Source organism: Indicator indicator, chromosome 31 (genome assembly GCF_027791375.1).
Source record: "Indicator indicator isolate 239-I01 chromosome 31, UM_Iind_1.1, whole genome shotgun sequence".
NCBI classification, from domain to species: domain Eukaryota; kingdom Metazoa; phylum Chordata; class Aves; order Piciformes; family Indicatoridae; genus Indicator; species Indicator indicator.
In genome coordinates this window covers 5,179,556-5,199,637 of record NC_072040.1, presented here as the reverse complement: position 1 = coordinate 5,199,637, position 20,082 = coordinate 5,179,556, and the positions used below count along the sequence as shown (strand labels likewise).

At 38.6% G+C, this 20,082-nt stretch overlaps 1 protein-coding gene across 2 annotated transcripts in view; it reads right to left on the bottom strand.

Moving 5' to 3' along the window:
• ST18 (ST18 C2H2C-type zinc finger transcription factor) overlaps positions 1-20,082 on the bottom strand; it is a 154,949-nt gene that overhangs the window by 112,931 nt on the left and 21,936 nt on the right. The gene's annotated exons all lie outside the window — the stretch shown is intronic.

Below are 20,082 nucleotides of genomic sequence, written 5' to 3'. Positions count from 1 at the left end.
GCACAGGAATGAGTGAATTTTTATAAAGGATTTCTGCCTGATTCTCTTTAGCAGCCTCACTTCTGTTGTCTGTGTTCTCTGCTCCTGAGCAGAACAACTTAGAGTGCAAGGTATTTACTGATAGTAAGGAGAAAAGGGATACTGAAACTACATCAGAAAAACAGAAATAAGAAAAGGACAATGCTGTTGTAGATTAATTAAAAAAATCAAATAAATTGTTTCTCAGGCCTATAGTCCATTCTTGTTCTGTAAGGTCAAATGGCTGCTTAAATATATATAAACAGGTTTAAGGCTGTAAGTCTAGCTCTTTTCCAAACCAAAGCAAAGGCTAACATAACCAAAAACTCACAGGCTAATTTCCAATTATTCAGAATTCAGTAGCAACACTGCCATTTTGTATTAAGGCACAATACCAAATGTCAACAAGGAAAATCAGCTTGAAGTTAATGTTTTAACCTTTTCTGTTCTGACAGAAATGGAATTTCCCCCCCACCATCTCTTTCCCTTTCAAATAGAATCCATGCAAAACTGGCCACTTCAGTGGAGCATTTTGACTTTGACAGAACTGCACATTCTCTGAGCAGCAATACTGGTCAGCCCTTAGCTATAAAACTGCATATAAATGAATGACTTGAACTAGCTCATAAAGCCAAAACCTGAATTTTAATATAGCTCTGTACTTTTTTCTGTACCTTCCTCTTCAGAGTACAGTATAATAAAGTACAGGTGATGAATATTTATTCAACCCTGATTATACTTGAGCTGCATTAGTGTACTTTAGATTAAAGCTCTGTTGTTTCTACTGGTAATTCTTGTGTATGGTAATTTTTTACATTTTAGATCTTTTGATTTACACATAAAACTATACTTATTATAATGTCTGCCGCCTTATTAGCCCTCTTTTCTGTTCTACATTCAATTCATGGTAGTATTGTATTCATGCAGTGGGTTATTGTATTTACAAACTTGCCTTACTGTAAATGTAGAAATTACTATTATTAACTATGCATTCAGTACAAAACTTACCTATTCAGACTGAAAATGGGCTCGTATCCTGCTTAAATATTCTGCTACCAAGAACCTGCACACATTTTTATTTTTGAATTAACAGAGAGGTGAAGCTCTTGATATTGTGCAGTAAAAAGTGGTGGTGTTTCCACAAGCAATACAGGGCCCTACAAGATACTAGCAACCAGAAATCTGACCATTCAGCACCTTTAGAAGCCAGCTTACTGAAGCCATAAATTTAGTAACACATCTGGGAAGGCCATCCAAATACCTTCCATGCCTTCCAAGACGTTTCCTTAACCAGTCCTCTCAGAGACTACTTGTCTTATGGATTTAGTTTACAAGATTTTCGTGAGAGGGCAATTTCCAAGTCGGTGTGACTCAGAGGAGACATGAATTACAGCACTAGGTAGATGCTGTATCAGGTACTGCCTTGTGAGCTGGTGCTACAAGAGTGAAGTCTTTTAAGGCCACTGCAGTAAGTTTGCTTGGAATTGTCTCTTGAAAATATGAACAAAATGGTGGCAAAGAAAGGGACGCAGCATAGTAAAGGCAGGCAACAAACAACAATACAGCCACCTAAACAAAACTGAGGCAAATGCTACACAGGCTGTTTTGTCCTAGTTATTTCCTAACAAGATGGACTAGAGCCAAAGAGAACAAGTACTCTCATACCAAGAGATGTATTTCTGAAGAATGGGGTCCAGCATCCCCTCAAGAGTGCTGTCACCTCACTGCAGCTGAGCATCTTAAGAGCTCAAGTCCATTTGGACACTCAGCTTGTCTCAGAACAACAAAAATGACAGAGACACAAATGGCATCTTACAAAGAACCTGGAAGGCCTTTAATATCCTCAGAGACCAACCCAAGTAGTCAATTATCATCCCCCAAGAGACAATTTCCTTTATGAGAAAAAATGCAGAGTAACCAGCTTGATGTCGTAACTTAGCTACAAAGAACTTCAGAAACTCATCACAAATGAAATATTAATGAGGCAGTGGGTCCTAAAGAACTCAAACAATATGCACTACCAGAAATTAAATTGTTAAATATCCTGGCTAACCACCATTTCAGTGATCATTAGTCTGAAATATTGGCTAGTAAATTCTGTATCTTTAATTTTAATCAGATTTGAGTGTTTGCAAATGATGCAGCTGCTGCTATAAAGATAATTAAGTAACCAAATAGCCAACAATTTTAATTTTGGGTTGGGTTGTTTTTTGTTTTGTTTTGTTTTTTTTTTTTTTGTGAGATTTGAAGATTAGAGTCATTTGCAAACTTCTCAAATCTCACTTGCCTTAGTAGTGAGAAAGGAATGACTTCAATGTATGAGCTATGTGAAATACAGTCTTAATCCAGCTCCAGAGTATGACAGACCACACATGCCCCCATCATAACAGGCATCTTTGTTGTCAGTCTCAGCAGAAAGCCAAAAGAAACCACAGAGATGTAATTATGCACCTCTCCTCCTTACAATCAGTCCCACTATGTGAAAAGCAAGCTGATGGAATGGATCAGGAAGAAGGAATTCACAGTTCTCCCTAGCTGCACTGACTTGTTTGTTTGTTCATAGTGGATGACACATCTGACTGCCAAGCTACCATCATGCCTCTACACCAAGTTGTTGAATTACAGAGAGGATTACTTTTCTTACTTTGATTATGATGATTGTACTGAGTCACATACTGCTCTCACTGCAGATCTACATATATTCAAAGGAAATCCTGGATTTGTCTTGGCATAGTGGTTGTGATCACTGTCTCTAAAGGTTGCTGCTGATCTTTGGCTTGGGAGACAAATTTATGATTAGTCTTTAGTATTAGAAACAACAAAATATTTATCAGAAAATGATGCAAAGTACAACTCTATCTTCAACTTTGTAGCATGTTGGTTTTATTCTACTTAGGCATCTTGAAATAGGAGTCCCATAATGGAATGTAACTTACAGCTACTACCCTGAGGGATGCTCCATCAAGGAGAACTCCAGGAAGCATTAAGTCCTACAGAAAATGAGACTGTTTCTACTCTCCAAGTACAGCTGCCTTGTTTGCACGTGTGACTTCAGTATTCATGATCAGCCGACAGTATGGTAGCCCAGAAAAGGTCAAATCCTTAAAAATTCTTTGGTATCTCAGTAAATCAGCAGAAGGCACAGCATGAAATATTTGAGGAAGTGCAGATATAGCCTGACTCAGTGGTGATGATATTTTGATTCAAGCAAAACAGGAGGGTTTTGTGCAAGACTCACCTTCAAAATCATACAGAATCTCCCCCTGATGCTGACATGAAAGTCAAAAACAAGTCCAAGGTGTCACCAGGGTACCCACTTTTTGTGTGTGCGTGTTGCATTTGTATGCTAATCACATGAGAAGCAAAAATAGACTTAGATTGGAAATCAAAGATTGGTTGTATACAGGTAATAGAGTGCTCCAATGCTTTATTTAAAGATAGAAGGCTCTTGAACCAGGCTTTATTATTGAACTAAGACTATCTATCCTTTTTGACACTTTTTAAATTAAGTTCTTCCTCTAATTTATGTTTTTGTCAGCTTTCTTCCCTTACCTGGCTTTAAACTGATTTTTTTTTTTCCTCTCTCAAAGTAATAAACTACTTTGGAGATGAGAGAAAAAAAAATCTTAGTGACCCCAGGAATTCAGATTAACAAAATGGATCATTTGTATACAGCTGCAGAATTATGAAACCTTTTGAAGTAAAGTCTACAGCACCTTATGAGCAATACTCTGCTTCTACACAGTGCACAAAAATCTTGTGAGTGCTCTCAACATTCTCAATTCTTGGCATGCTTAAGCAGGACCACATCCCTTTGGGTGCAAAATTAGGAGGTCAAAGTTAAACCAAAGGGATAATGTTGAGGTCAAAATCATCAATGTACTCTTTTTTTTTTTTTTTTTTTTTTTTAATGCTGTGATGGATAAGCCCCACCAGCCCTTGTAGTGAAGCAGCAAACAAAAGCCTGGGTGAGCCTGGATTTGCACCACCAGTCATGTTTGACTCTTTACTGGCTGCTCAATCTGCCTCTTTATTACTGCTAATCCAACCTGCTTCTGAGCACGGTCTGCATCCTGTCTGACTTCAGCAGAGATACAGGGAGCTTGTTCAGACAAACAGAGCAGGGTAGCAGCTGCAGCCTGATGAGTGGTGGCAGCCAGATAATCTACTGTGATGTCTTGTTGGAGAAAATTTGGGACAATGTAATTTCCCCAGTTTGACATGAAACCCTTGTCAGAGTAACACAAGGCTCTGCAGAGTAGATCCAGCCTTCGGATGCTGTAAGCAATATTTGTTTACTACAATAATTAAAATTGCACTTTTATCTAAGAAGAGGGCTTCAAATTTTTAATAGTTTATGTATTAAAGATCCAAATACAGGTTAAAAAAAGTTAACTACTCAAGAGGAAAATGGTAGCAGCTTACAGTTCTTCCCTGTTTCCTTTCTATCTCTTTCCCTGTCTCCAATGTGATCTTAATTCTTCCTATCACTGGGTCACGCTGCAGGCATTTTTTTGAGAGTCCTTTCTTTAAAAGTAAAGAAAGGTGAAATGATGTTTTAAAAAGGAGTTACTGATGTGAAAAGTGATTTTGTTTTCCTCTACAAAATAGAGTCATGTTCACAAAATAGTGCAAACATCCACTTGTCATACTCATGTTTCAAAACAGCATCTTTAGGATTTAGGTAAATGTTACAAAAAGTACTTCAAATGAAGAGCATGAATGTCCCTTATGATTCATTATGGCAAATTGCATCTACAACCCAGATTCATAGAATGGGTTGGGTTTTAAGGGACCTTGAAGACCATCTAGTTCCAACCCCCCTGCCATGGGCAGGGACACCTTCCACCTTCCACAATTCTTCACCCAATCTGGCCTCGAACACCTCCAGGGAGGGGACATCCATGATCTCCCCAGGTAACCTGTTCCAGTGTCCCACCACCCTTGTAAATAATTCCTTTCTAATATCTAGATTGTTATAAGTTTATTTCTAAAAGTTTATCTGTGAGCACACCTCCTAAGATACCATTCCAGTACTTGTATTTCACTTTCTGATACTGGAACTACGTTATCTGACTCATGTATGGCATAAAAGATAACCTGTCCCATATGTTTTCTTTCTGTGAAAACCAGACCATGAGGATGGATGGTGGAGCTGATACCCACTGTGATTCCACTCTGGACCTGGCAGTTCACAAACACTACTGGGTCTGATGATACCTTCACCATTCTTATTTCTCTGTCTGCACACACATAAAAACCAGAGGTCTAGGTGTTCACAGAATGATCTTTAAATGCCAGACACACAAATAAAGAGTAAGTAGCCTGTGTAAATAGCTCAATTTTAAGAAAGTGCTGAAAGCATGCAACGCCCATTACAACTGATGAAAATTCACTGAACAAAAATTAAATGTGGTTTAGGTACTTTGAACTAAAGCTTAAGTAATTAACATTAATTTGTGAAAACTATGTGAGCTAAACGAGAATACACTCAAGTTCTCTATTTCAGAGCAAGTGAACACTGATGGCAGAAGCTGCCTAAACTCTTCCAGCCTACATGCTTCAGGTATGTTTTTCCAGCATATTGTCTTGGCTTGCATCTGATGATTGAGACATGTTACTACATGGATGCTCTCATTTGTTGGGAAATAGGGATGTGGAAGTGAATTAATATTGACTGCAGTTATGAACAAAGAGTAGAAAGCATTGTGCATTTACATTGATCATTACAATGAATAAGGAAGAGAGAAAAAATGAGCAAAGGCAACTTTGTAACTATATAGTTACTGGTAACACAGCTTCATTTGTTTTGGCTGCACATAACCCTTCATCTCAGTTGTCTAAACAGAATTAATTAACTTTTAAGGAAGTTTGTCATAAGTACAGAGTCAAACCAAGGGTGATCTTTTATTTCAAATAGGATTTCTGCTGCAGAAATGGTTATCTTTGACAAGAAAAAAAAAAAAAGACCTGGAACCCAATGTGACTTCAGCTGCAAGAGCAGTTTAGGTAACTGAGTGTTTACAAAGACAGGACCGTGAAACATATTTATGTGTTGTAGGTGCTGCTCTCAATCTCCCCATGACTGCTGACTTCTGAATGAAAGCAAAGAGTCTAGTGCTGCTGAAGCAATTGAATTAATACTTCTGGGGCTGAACAGATCTGTCAGGAAGAGAGACAATGCCATAGAGTGTCATTGTCTTTTCCACTTCATTATTGATTCTCTGTCAGCATACAGTACCCCTGCCTCAGTGCATGGTGCGCACCGGTGTCATGTGCCATGTTTAACACCTGGGCTCATGATAAGTGAAGAAATGCAGCTTGACAGGCCTTGTCACTGCCTTAGCTGCACCAGAAATATCATTTATTCTTTCCTTCAAAACAGAAAGAAATTAAAGTATTTTTACAAATTAAAAAAAAAAAAAGAAGAAGAAGATGATGATGAAGTGAGAAGGGGAGGATAAAATGGTTTCTTGTGGGGTTTTTGAGCCTTTACAGTGTTTAACTACAGGCATGATCAATTTGCTTAATTAGCAATGACCCCTAACACACTGATGGTAAATTCTACTATGAATAGCAGGCTGTGCTATATCTAGGCTATGTTACATTGTACTTATGCTATCTCTTGTGCAGACAAGGAAAGTCTCAACTGAATTTTTGAGGTAGAACATGGGCCATGCTCCCACATACAAACACACAGTGCAGAGGTAGTGTTACTCAGCAGAAAACACCATCTTCTACCACTGTGGGAAAATTTACATCAAGTGTCACACACATAGGATGCCCAGTGAGGCCCAGAGAAATTACACACCTGATCATAAACAACAAGGTGTGTGCCCTAGCAATATAAAGGCAGGGCAGCCTTTCTGTGTGACCTGAGATGTGAGTTACTAGGCATGTGTGTGCTTTTGGAACAGGTAACAGCATGTTTTCAGGATAACCTGGCATCCAGTTAGTATTTGATACTAGGGTAGATGGTCTAAAAGTGTTAAAAATTTGTCCAGGCTAGTCAGGCAATATCCATGACATCTCACTGTATGCCACTTCAGATAACCACCAGCCAGGCTTGCTCACATCTATGTTGCTAGGAAAACTGCACTTGAAAGCAAAAGTGCATTTTGCTCAGATCATGCACAAGTCATCACAGAGGACATCCTCCACCAGCACATGAAAGAGCTATGCCTATGTCATTGAGCTCTTGATTTGTATTCTATTCAATATGTTTTCTCAGTTCCACAGTTATGCTTCATGTTCATGATATTGTGATGCCTGGAATATAGAAAAGCTAGGCTTTCATTTTTCTTTCATATAGCATAATGGGAGTGGTGATGGCAAAGTAATTATGCTTCTGGCTTGCTGTGTAGATATCATTAGTATTAGTAACAGAGATGCAATATGTAATGCTCCTGAGGTGTTTAATGCCATCCCTGGTAGTGACAGCAAAACAGCAATACAGATGCATTCAGTTTGTTCACACACCCAATTATTACAATGTAGTGTGTGCCACAGTATGTTCAGGATTTTCATTAAGGTTTCTCTTTTCAGTATGTTGCAAGCTGATCTTAATCACTGGCTTTGGTCTCAAAGCAGAAACACGAAAACTCAGTTCCAATGTGAATTTCAGTTGTATGTGTGTTTGCCAGAATAATAAGGGAATTAAAAAGGTACATACCACTTGCTTTACTGCATTAACTAATAAGTATCTGTAAGAAGTCTTCTCCAGTGGCTTTTCCAGTGTGAGATCATCTAGGGCAAATTTAGATGCGAGGAACAGTACCAGGAAGGCAATACAAAGGAGTCCCAATTCCCTGTCCAGTCATGCATGTGTGGGTAGATAAAAGGCTAGCAACTTGTAAAAGCTTGTTGCCATATACTTCTGATCAACTCTGCCATATGGAGCAGAATGAAGTCACAGACCTGTGCACTCACAGGTAAGCGCCTCTGGGTGGAACAAGGTGTGAGGCCAACGGAAAACATATGGTGCAGAGTACACTGTTTGCTCTTCCTCCTGCATTCGGGACACAGTCTGGCATCTGCAGCATGAACCAGGAAGAGCTTTGGACTTTACAAACCTACTTCTTCACTAGTTGGCTAGCCAAAATCTAGCACAATGAGACTGGAAAGGTTTGAGGGAAACACATTTCAGAGTCCACATCCACATCCAGAATTTATATGTTACAGAATTTTACAAGGAATTATTTGGCAGAGCTAACAACAATTGCTTGCAGCATCATTTGTTCTAAAATGTTGAAAATAGCCCTAGATATGTGTGACTGAAGGTATGAAACTACAGTATTGTTCTACCTCTGTATGGTATCTTGCTTTATCTATGACCTATAGCTACTACATCTCAAAGGGCTCAAGGATTTATATGATTTTGTTCAGAAACAGTAAAATATTTCATCAAGGAAAATCTTTTTGCAATCTTCATAAAGTACCAAAGTAGGCCATGAAGTACGAGACATGATTAACTCCAAGCCACTATATTAACTTGCACAGCAGAAAGTCTCATTTAATCCCCATGAAGTCCTATAGCTCAGTGTTCTCCTAGAATGTTTTCAGAGAACAAATGCCATACAAGCATTTCAGACCAGGTTTTACAGGAATCTTCATCCTGGTCCCAGCAAAATATTTCATTACACTCTCATTTCCATAAAGACTAATCCTGCAACACTTAAATTAAATTTCTGCAAAAAAGGGTTAGATAAGTACAAGATAGTCATTATATGACCCAAGATTCCACTGCAAAAAGTAGCACTAAAAAATTAAGTGCAAAGAAGAGCAGCATACAGAGTGGAGCAAGCTGGCATCTGTAGCCTGAAGACAGTTACAGGTAATATTTAAAATGAGAAATGAAGCCTGAAGTATAATAGATGCTATCATTGTCATCACCTTTGATTAAAATCTACCAGGAATTGCTTAGCATTAATAGAAACAGAAAAATCTGGAGCCTGAATTAAGATTTTGTTGGTATTCACGTGAAAGTGAAACAAAGAAATGGTCTGAAAGATATTACACAAAATCTATGCTGAATCCAGAAAACATAACATGAAAAGGGACCACAGCCCCTGCTTGCATAAGAGTCCAGCAGGCAAAGCATGTGTTTTGCCTTGTGTTAAAAAGGGGGGAAAAACTGGAGTCAGCGACTGGAGGTAGAATATGTGCATTATCTTTGTTTAACAGGTTAGAATATTCTCCTGGCTGGAAGCTCCCTGGCATATGCGAGGGTGAATCAGGACATGTAATTCTCAGCAGTTTCACAACTTAGTGGCATGCTGCCAGAAGAGCCAGCAGGTCATTGATTGTTATTGGGGAATCCCCTGACAGTTCCAACCCCCAGGAAAAGAAAGGGAAAGCTGGGCAGCCAGCCAGGACTTCACTCTTGCAAAAACCCCAAATGCGGCTCTCTGATGAGTTATGCAGGAACCATTCAAACCTTGGCACATGTGATATTCATGATAAATCACTGAAAGGACATAGAGTTTCCTTAAAGGTTTAAATTGTGAGCTGGTGTTAAGAAATGTGTCTTTACTTGACTCAGAGCTGTACATCACTGTACTAACAAGAATACTGCCTCAAAGGACCTTAGTAATACCTTTGAGTACACATCTTCTACAGCATACACTGTTATATATTACCTGAACCCCCAAACCAAATTATTGAATAATCTGAGTACATTTATGTGACAGTAGAACAAGTGATATAGTCAGTGGTTGTCACTCTGATCACTTCAGGGCCATCTGATGCACTGAACAGACATGTGAAATGCATTCCTCTGATGCAGGTGGATGTATAGGTTACAGCACATTTCGATAGTCCATCCAAATGGATGAAACATTTATTCAAAGCTATTGCCACTGCTAGGTACTGCTTATGTCCTCACAGCACTGTAGAGGTTAACAGTGATGGAAAAGTGGAAACAACTTAGGTACCATACACAAACACAGTGCCATGTGTCTCCACATCAAGAGCAGCAAGGAGAAAAGTCAATAATTATTTTAAAACATGGCTGAGACAAAAGAGCACTTCCTGGTTTGTGGAATACCTTGTTTGCTCAGGGGCTGCATAGGAACAAAGATCTATCCTGTCTAGCTGGGTTTTTCAGGCTAATTTATTTGTCTTGTCTTTTTACCATACTGGCTTTGCCAAACAGATTCAGGCATCCAGAGGCACTGAGCTCTCCATGTAGAACTCAGAGTAAAACACTAATCATTTCCATAGAGCAAAATCTCAAGACACATCTGGATATATGGTTATGTGGCCAGCTTTTTGTTGCTTGTTTTGTTTGGTTTTGTGCGAGTTGTGTTTGGTTGGTTATTTTGGGACAGTACTGCCTGAGAATGTGGTCTGTAGAGTATTCCTCAAGCAGTGAATGAATGCAGAAAATGAGATATATGTTAATTCATAGCACTGAATTTCATGCTGAAGTCACTGAGTACTTCTTTACAGTTCTGGAATATCTTGGGAGAGATGGTCTTCTAACGAGGAGCCTAATACCATCTTCTAAACCAACCATTTGATCAGGTCTTTAACTGCTAAACTACCTAGTGATGACTGATCTGGAAACACTGAACCATGGTTAGCAGAACCACTAAATATTCAAAGAGATATAGAAACACAGAGAAAACCGGTTACTCAACACTGAAAAGTTAACTAGTTGCTACTGTATATTGCCATGGAAACAGACTAATTAACAATATCTTGCAGTTAAAAATCAATACTCAGCATAAAACCATGTGTTTCAGCTCAACCTTTCATTCTGTTCAGCCCCCTCTTGAAAGTAAGTAGCAAAGATTTCCTTTAAGGTGGTAACTATATTCACTTAGTGACAAGCAACCAGAAGAAAGAGGACAGCAGTAGCTCCATCACCCAGAGCTAGCTGCAAGCATTGGGACATATCTAGACCTATGGCTACTCAGAAGTCCAGATTCAAAATACAACTGATTGTTTCTGAAGCAAAATAAAAGGTTTCCTTAGGAATAGTTATAATTTTTCAGCAATAGTTGGGCTCTATTCCAGGATATACAGCTTTTGTGTTGTAGTGACAATTTTCAGAGTAATGGAACAAGAAAATTTTTGAATAGACAAGTTTTGTGTGTAAGCTTGATCTAAGGTAGTTTTGCTACTAGGTCATCATACAAACAATCCCCTCACACCTCCCATTTTATGGCAGGGGGGTTGTTTGTTGTTTTTTTTGTAGCATGGAAAGAGTGACCTTGGGCTATACATTTCTAAAGGTGGCTGGAAATATTTCTACTTCAGAACTTTACACTGAGGATCTATTGTACGCTTAATGTCTGCATTAAAAGCAAATCGCAAACACAGTCTTAGATTTAATCTTCAAAATCAGTATCAGAATCTGCAGGTCTACTTTTATCCTCACCTAAACTGGAAGTGCAATAAGGTTGCTGCAACATTAGAAACGTTGTGCCAGACAAAAGTCATGGTAACACACTTTGCAATGTCAATGCTGGAACTAAGCAGTCAACCAGAAAAAGCAGCAAAGAAGCCCTACTGCATTTCTGCTATATCTAGATCTCAAGTTTCTCCCATGCTGCAGTTAGCCTCCCACTCCCATTCTCCCCCTTCCCAAAGCCTCTACACTGAAGTGGTACCAAAACTGCTGTCGGCAGCTGATTTCAGGAGTGGGCATGCACAGTAAAGGAGAAGTCAAGCCACGATTCCAGGTACAGCTGTGGAGAGTGAATCTGCCCTCTCCATAAGAGCATTTGGTTGACTCACGTGATCCACCAAGTGCCAGTGAAACCAGACAATAAAAGATTTGGCCTTGTACAGATTGTCTGAGGATGGCCTGAATTCCCTGATAAAATGACAAAATCAGCTTTCGCTGAGATGGAAATTCAAGGACAAACTGAACTCTCTGGTGGAAATATGAAGGAGAAACCAAAAAACAACAAAGCAGCCTATGAAGAGATGAGCAGGAAGCAATCCCCCGGAAAAAAAAACGAGAACGCCGCAATGCAAAATATCTTTCAGGCAGCATGGTGTAGCTAGTACTGTTTACAATGGTGTGCAAGCACAAAAAACCCATGTAGCCCACTTATGCAATTAAGGCTTGGCAATTTGATGAAAATATCACGGAACAGAATTGATGTGAATTTGAGCACCCTGCCAGCTCATTGGGATGGAATTGGCAGTCAGGGGAAGAGACGGGTGGTGTGATGTGCACGCATGAGCCTGCAAAGGCAAACTCTGGGCTCCAGGGCAATTGCCAGGAGTTGGTTATCCTGCAGGAAAACAGGGATTTTAACAATAGTTAAGCTCTCAAGGGAGGTAGGTTTTTCCAGGCTTCAGATAATTAAAGGAGAAATAGTAGGGGATAAATGTATTACCGACCTCTAACACTCTCAGTACCCTCACAGAATTCGAAATATTTTCATGACAAGTAGTAGCTAATTAAGTGAAATTTTCTCCCAGAAAAAAAACCTGTATTTCATTGCATTAAGTGAATTTTTTTTTTTCCCAGAAAAAAGTGTATTTCATTGCAAAACTTTCTGCACTTCACAGTAATAGTTATATCTATGGTCGTTAAATGCTTCTTTGGATCAACTCAATACTAAATAAAACCAAACTGCATCCCACAGCACTTCCCATATGCATGTTTTTCTTCACTGATCTAAAATTTATGCTAGATGCTGAAGGAACTACTGAGGTGATGTAACCAGTTGCATGTTTTTTGCAGAAACTACTTCAAGCACATGAAGAAAAATATTGTAATGCAAGAGACCAATAAGATTCACGGAATGCTACTTTAGAATTTGAAGTATTTCTGAAGCACTGCGCTTCAGAAAGATCAAGGAAGTCTCCCAAATTATGGAAAAATTATTATAATTACAATATTTTCTAACAATTTTTTTCTCCACTAGGAAGCTTTATTCTCCACAAAGAAACTCTGACTGACCGTTCCTGTAACAGATTTGTCACAACATGCAAAGACAATGAAAAGTTAATTATATACTGATGCAATAAGTGTTAAGACATCCTGAAAAATAGTCTTGTACTACATTTCTTTTCAAAAAAGGGGTCTATTTTATAAGTGTATTTTTTTTTTTTACTAGGATTCATTACTTACTGTCAGATAGCAAGCACTTACTGTCAGGCCTCACATTGTGCATATTACTGTATGATAGCAGAATGGTCACAATTCTGCAAAAGCTTATAAATTGTGCCAATAACTGGACTTGCTAGTCAAATCCAATTAACTTCTAACACCAGTTTGCCTACTAAAGCATCCACTTAGTCAAAACTCATTTGTGCTTTAAAACTGATGCATCATACATTTTTTGAAAAGTATTTTTTTTTCAGCTTGCCATTAGAATTAAAAAAAAAAAATCTGTATACAGAAGATTAGAAGTTCTGAAGTTACAAATAAAATTAAGCTGCATACTTAGGGTCTGCAACATTTGAATGTGCTGCAAGTGCACGGTATTTTGAAGCATCAAACAGTCCTCAGCTTCCTGCTGTGTCCCATATAGAGTCTCCATCACTATCATCAGTCATGCATAAAATAATTGTTTTTCTGCTCTTACAATAGGACCAAGAAAACCCTGCATTCTGGTTGAAATGAAAATGAAGGCAACATGAGTAATCACATCATGATGGGTCAGCTGTTATGTACTGAACATCCTTAAAAGCAGTTCGATAATGGTACCTTTAACTAAATGTTTATTTACATAATCACATAGGTAGAGATGTCCAAATAACAACAATAAAAAACCCAGCACCATTCTGAAAGACACTTTGCATTAATTATTTAAAAATTGAGGGATGAAAAGAAAAGCTTCTTGACCGTGTCTATAAAAAAGGTAAGAAGATATTCAGAGAGAAGAAAAAAACCAAAACAAAACCAAATTTACACACCTGAGATAGCATCAACCAAGGAACAAACAATTAGCATTTAAGTTTCCATTGATTACTGAATTGCATTGAAAAAAAAAATGAAGGAAACATAATTCCAGATATTATTTTTTGTTTGGTTTTTGTTTGTTTGTTCCTGTGGGTTTTTCCCCCCAAAGAATATTAGAAATAAACACTACAGTACTGCTTAATCTATCCCCAGAATATGAGAAGCATTTCTGTAAAATTTTTAATCTGTAGTCTGTTTTCACTCTAACTATGCAAATGTTGCTGTGTATCTTAATAAAGCATTGCAAGTCACTGTATCAAAGTGTCTTAACAAAATGTTGCAAGTCAGTGTATCAAAGTATATTCCAATTATTGAAAAAGTTAACCAAAACTGGAATAGAAAAAAAAGTAATCCTCCCCCATGAGAGGGGATTATTTGCAGGTTAATATTACAAGGTTTAGTTCTTCTTACAATGCTACAGTTAGATCCCACACCTGAAGTGCAGACGAGAAAAAAATTAATTACATTAAAGAAGACTGCTGCGTGTTTGACTCAGGTTGGCTCTTCAGTTCGGTTTATAACTCCTTGACGTTTGGCCCTGACCTTAGAAATGCTTCACTATGTGCATTGCTTCACACATGTGAATTGTCCCCTGAAACTCACATCCATTTCAGCAGTTTAATTAGTGTTTGGTGGATAAGAAATAAACATTTTTTTTAAAAGCATCTCAGCAGCGTGAGGAAAAAAGCAAACATCATACTGTGATATACAAATACAATGATGGAAAGTCAGGGTACAAATAGGACTGTCATGTTAGATTCATGAAGTCATCCTTCCACTCTACTTGGTTCTGGCTGTATCACATGGAGTTTTTGGCAGAGAGATGTGGATCAATTGGAAAGGATCCAGGGGAAAGTGACAGCAATGAATAGGTTTAGAAAACATAATTTAGAAATCAAGATCGAAGAAAGTGAGTTTGCTTAATCTGGACAAGTGAGATATTTCAGAGAATCTGTGCTATTTGGTGGAGTTTTACAAGCTTATCTGAGATAACACCCTCAGAACTTCAGTACAGGTCATTGCTGTCTGGGTTCACAGCTACAAGGATAAATACATCTTCCCTATGTATTTTATACATGAAGTCCCTCACAAAATTCCCACTTACATGCTCAGTAGATGAAAATACTAGTGCCCATTTTTTTATTTTGCTTTGGACTTGTCAAAATTCTGCAATCTAGTAATTTCTCCTTTGTGATAGAATTAATTTAAACACCCAAGTAGCATTCAGAAACATGCTTAGGTTTGTTATTACAAATAAGTGTTTTTCAGAGAGACTGGGGGATGGGGGGGAAGGAAGCAGATCTGTATTTTAGTTTCCTTTTCTGGATTTTGTTTTGTTTTTTCTTTCATCTCATTTGTAAGGAAAAAAATGCCTCTGAGGTAACTAATTTGATCACAGCACACAACTGTGGTGAGTCACTCCCACCATATTATCTATGGATTACTGGAGTTTAATATTCTTGCTTACAGAGATTAGGAGGAGATCAAAAATGAACAGAACGAGAATGTTCATCCCTAATTATCTTTATTATGACAGAGAATCATTGTTTTAAGTTGCAAGGTTATAGCTTACAAAATGGCTGTGTATAAAATATTGATATTCCAGGGATGCTGTATTTTGACTGCTAGCATGGTGCATGCCGTCTGTAGGAAACATAAGATCTGGCAAAACAAAACTGTTTTTTTTTTCTAAGAGATTTACAAAGTGACAAGTTTGGGTTGTTTTTGTGGGTTGTTTTTTTTATTATTATTATTTTAGCAATTCTAAAGATGGAGTAAACGCATGTTTTCTTGTAATTGTATTCCAAGAGTAAATGTCTCAGTAGCAACATTAATCAGGAAAAAAAAATCTGTAATCTGTGCTATTTATCATGCAATTAAAATGATAAAAAGATGGTAAATAGGAGGGAACTGCCTGTCTGAAAAGAGCCATAAGTAGGCAGATATCCAGCACTGGAAATCATAAAGATAATCAAATCCACTTATTAATTTTTAAAATTCAAAAATCAAGGTCGCCTCAAAACATAAATGCATATGGAAATCTGCTACAAGTTCCGGCTACTGATTTTTCCTTCTTCAATTCCTGTGATGTGCTTGGATGCTAGCTGGGTTTTGTTTGATCCTCTATAAAACCTGTGCTCCCAGTACAGTGCTATCTTCTGTGGTTGTGTTCTTCTAGCTCAGTAGACACGCAGGTCAGCCTATTATCATGCAGTACCTCACCATTCACCTTTTACAGTTTTGTGGTAGGAAGGTGCTGACATTGAACCTAGATCAGCTGAGTGCTCTGAACTTCTTACACTGGCCAATAGACAGAGGAGCTCTCACCTGTGTGTACCTTCCTGTATAGATACACTGTAATTAGATGCTTGAAACACATAATTAACCATGTTCTGGTCCCCAGTCAAAAATCAGGCTAAAGGGAGGCCTGAACCTGGTACTGCACACCCAGAGGGAACTCCCTAATTCTGGAGATGGTATTTGAGTTTGAGAGACTGCTGCATGTCCATTTTCATCAGAAAAGTCTCTCCTGACAAAAGTATTGACTTAATTTTGCTCCTAGAAAAAAACTTTGGTTACAAGCTAATTAACATGTTCTAATTAATATGTTCTTGAGAAGTCCTGCTGGCTTCTAGGTATGGCCCTGCTCACACTCAAATGGACTTTGTGGCGAGAGACTGTGGCTCACACAAAGACCCAGTGTAGGCATTTGTTGTTGTTGCCCCAGTGTAGTCAATGACAGAATTTCTTCTGTTGGAAATGCTACATAGTCCACCTTCAAGAGCAGAATTATCACATATGTCATATTGAGCTGCAGATGTAGGCAACAGACACATTGTAAACAATTTCTTCTCAAAGTTCTACAACTCCTCAAAAAAAATCTTATGAATATCTTATTATTAATTTCCTTTCTTCCACTTAAATCCAATAGGTTTATTTGAGCCTGACTGTTGAAAACCTAACTGTAGGGGACCCTGTATATCAAAGAAACATTCGATGTTTCCTTAGGATTATAGCACAAATTGCAAGGCAAATTACAATATAAATGCAAACAACATATGCTAGAAGAAAACAGGAAACTGCCAGAATTATAGTAATTCATGAAAATAACAAGGTATTGATCTATTGAATCTAATCAAAGCACCTGACAATTGACTAAGTTGGTATCCCATTTTAATCTTTTTTATGAACAGAGCTGTTGTTAAAACTTATTTATGTGGACCCAGTTTCAATGCAAATATGTAGAGTTAAATAAGAATGAGCATTTCAGGAAGAAAATAAAGGGAGGGGGGACAGGGAGAAAGCTATATTTGCATGCTCACTTCAACAGAGCAAAGCAGAAATTTGGTGGGGAAAACACAGGTCTTTGTGGATGTGTTAGAGAAATACAGATTAGAAGATACCTTCAAGATCATCTAGTCCAGCACTGAAGAGCTGACATTGAACCACGTCCCTAAGTGCCAGGTCTGCACACCACTTAAACACCCCCAGGGATAGGGATTCCAGCACTGCCCTAGGTAGACCATTCCAATGTTTGTGAATTCTTGCAATGAAGAAATATTTCCTAATATCCTTCCCTGGTGTAGTCTGTAACCATTTCCTCTAGACCTGCCACTTGCCACAAAGGAGAAGAGGCTGGCCCCCTCCTCACTCCAACCTCCTTTCAGGTAGTTGTAGAGAGTAATGAAGTCTCCCCTCAGACTCCTTTTCTCCAGACTAAACAACCCCAGGTCCCTCAGACACTCCTTGTGCTCCTTGTCCTTCAAACTGCCCTAACTGTAAATAGCTTCCCTCTTGAGATTGTGCCACAGATTTATCTGTTTGTTTTTTTTTTTTAAGAGAAAGAAGGAGCTAAATGTTGAATGCCAAAGAATTATACCCAATATATGAACCACAAGAAACATTCCTAATTCTCCAACATTATTCTAAGGAAGTTCTTTCACACACAAGTGCATGGAAGTTTGAGTTTTGCTGATCTGTATAAGACCAAAAAAGAAAAACCACTGCTTAATTATGAAATGTAAAGGGTAAGGCACTGAGAAGGCACAAGTTCTACATAGATGGGGTAAAAGATGGTTGTTAGTTTTGAACAAGTAGGTATGTGGCTAATCACACAAGTATGTGGCACATGCTCATGTGCTTCTAAGACAAAAGTTATTGCAAGAATCTCAAACTGCTTCCAAACCCCTCCATCTAGCACTGGCCTATGGATACACACTGGATGTGGATGTATTGCATGAAGAGGTAAAACAGACTTTTTTTTTTTTTTTTTTTGAGCTGCCAAGTAAAGCTTCAGGGAAGTCTAGTTTTACTATCAGATTTTACAAAGCACTGTGCCTTAAACTAGCCCCAGATGCACAGTTCAGGTTCATGCACCTCATCTCTCCTTCCTACTTTATATGAGGTGATAATATCTTTTATTCACAAAGCTGCGAAAGATGTCCTTGAATGTACCAACCAGAGACATTTATATCGTTAAGCATTGATTATAAAATTCTCCCCCAAGATCTGATAGACAGGGACAGTTTTATAGAAGTTTCACTAGCCCTGGAAAAGTGTCTCCCTCTAAGCAGCCAAAATAACTTATTTAGAACCTCTGCACTGGGGCACTATTTGTTAGCCATAATGTAAAGGGCAGGTTTGTTCTACTGACCTTTGTTAAACATAGTTTAAACCCAGGAATATCATAGAGTATCAGAAGAATTTTGGTTGGAAAAAAAACCCAAAACTTTAAGATAATCAAGTCAAACCATTACCTAAATGTACCAAGTCTGATGCTAAACCACGTGCCTCAGCACCACATCTCTGCCCCTTTTAAACACCTCCAGGGATGAGGATTCAACCACCTCCCTGAGGAACCTGTTCCAGCGTTTAAGAACCCTTTCCATTAAGAAGTTTCTTTTAACATCCAACCTAAACCTCCCACAGTGCAACTTGAGGCCACTTCCTTTTGTCCCATCACTAGGACAAGGCTACAGTGAAGAGACCAGTCTCCATCTGGTTCTAACCTCCTTTCAAGTAGTTGTATAGAGTAAGAAAGTCTCCCCTCAGACTCCTTTTCTCCAAGCTAAACAACCCCAGTTCCCTCAGTCACTCCTCACAAGACCTGTTCTCCAGACCCCACACCAGCTTTGTTACTCAACCCTGGATACCATCCAGCACCTCAATGTCCTTCTTGTAGTGAGGGCCCCAAAACTGAACCTAGTATTCAAAGTGTGACCTTACCAGTGCAGAGTACAAGGGCACAATCACTTCCCTGGTCCTGATACAGGCCAGGATGCTTCTTGGCCACCTAAATACATCCTGGCTTCTGTTCAACTGACTGTCAACCAACATCCCCAGGTCTTTCTCTGCCGGGCAACCTTCCAGCCACTCTGACCCAAGCCCATAGCGTTGCATGGGGTTGAATATGTCTGAAATGAATACAGTTATTTCAGTGTTGAAGTAGAGATTGCAGACCCTAGCTGTGAGCGGTGGAGAGGCCCAGTTAACTGGGCACTGTATATACCCTTAAATGACAATTCCTGTCTCTAAAAGTCTGTTGTTTGACAACTTAATCAGCTGCACATTGAGCTTGATGGAGCTCTGCATCTTTTTCTATAAAGAAGTCCTTCTGGATCCCACATATCTGGAGATGAAGGAGCTATAGTTACACCTAGAGCAAGAAATAATGCGGCAATGAGACAGACAGATGGAGGATCACTGCACACCAAGGGGATTTATGACAAGTGTAACATAAAGTAATTAATCACTTGAACATACATTTCTGGGGGGCGGGGGGAAATCTTAGTAGCAAATTTTCAGTGGTACAGCCCAGCTTTTTCAACCTGTTTAAATACTTATAATTTAAAATTAACAGTCTGGTTGTACTCATAAAGGTCATGAAAATATTTATAGTTCAGGCCTCTTCACATTAACTGCAAGGCAACTTGGCACTGCTGTCAGTAAATGCTTTCATACCAGCAAGGGACTCTTAGGTGCTACTCCTAGACAAGTATGATTGTGCTAATGAAGTATCTGCAGGGAATGGGGGGAAACTGCCATTTCATATAGATGATACTATAATGTTTCTTCCTAAGCTGGTGAAATCATTACCTCATTTATTACAATAGCTGTAATTATAATAGCTGTATCAT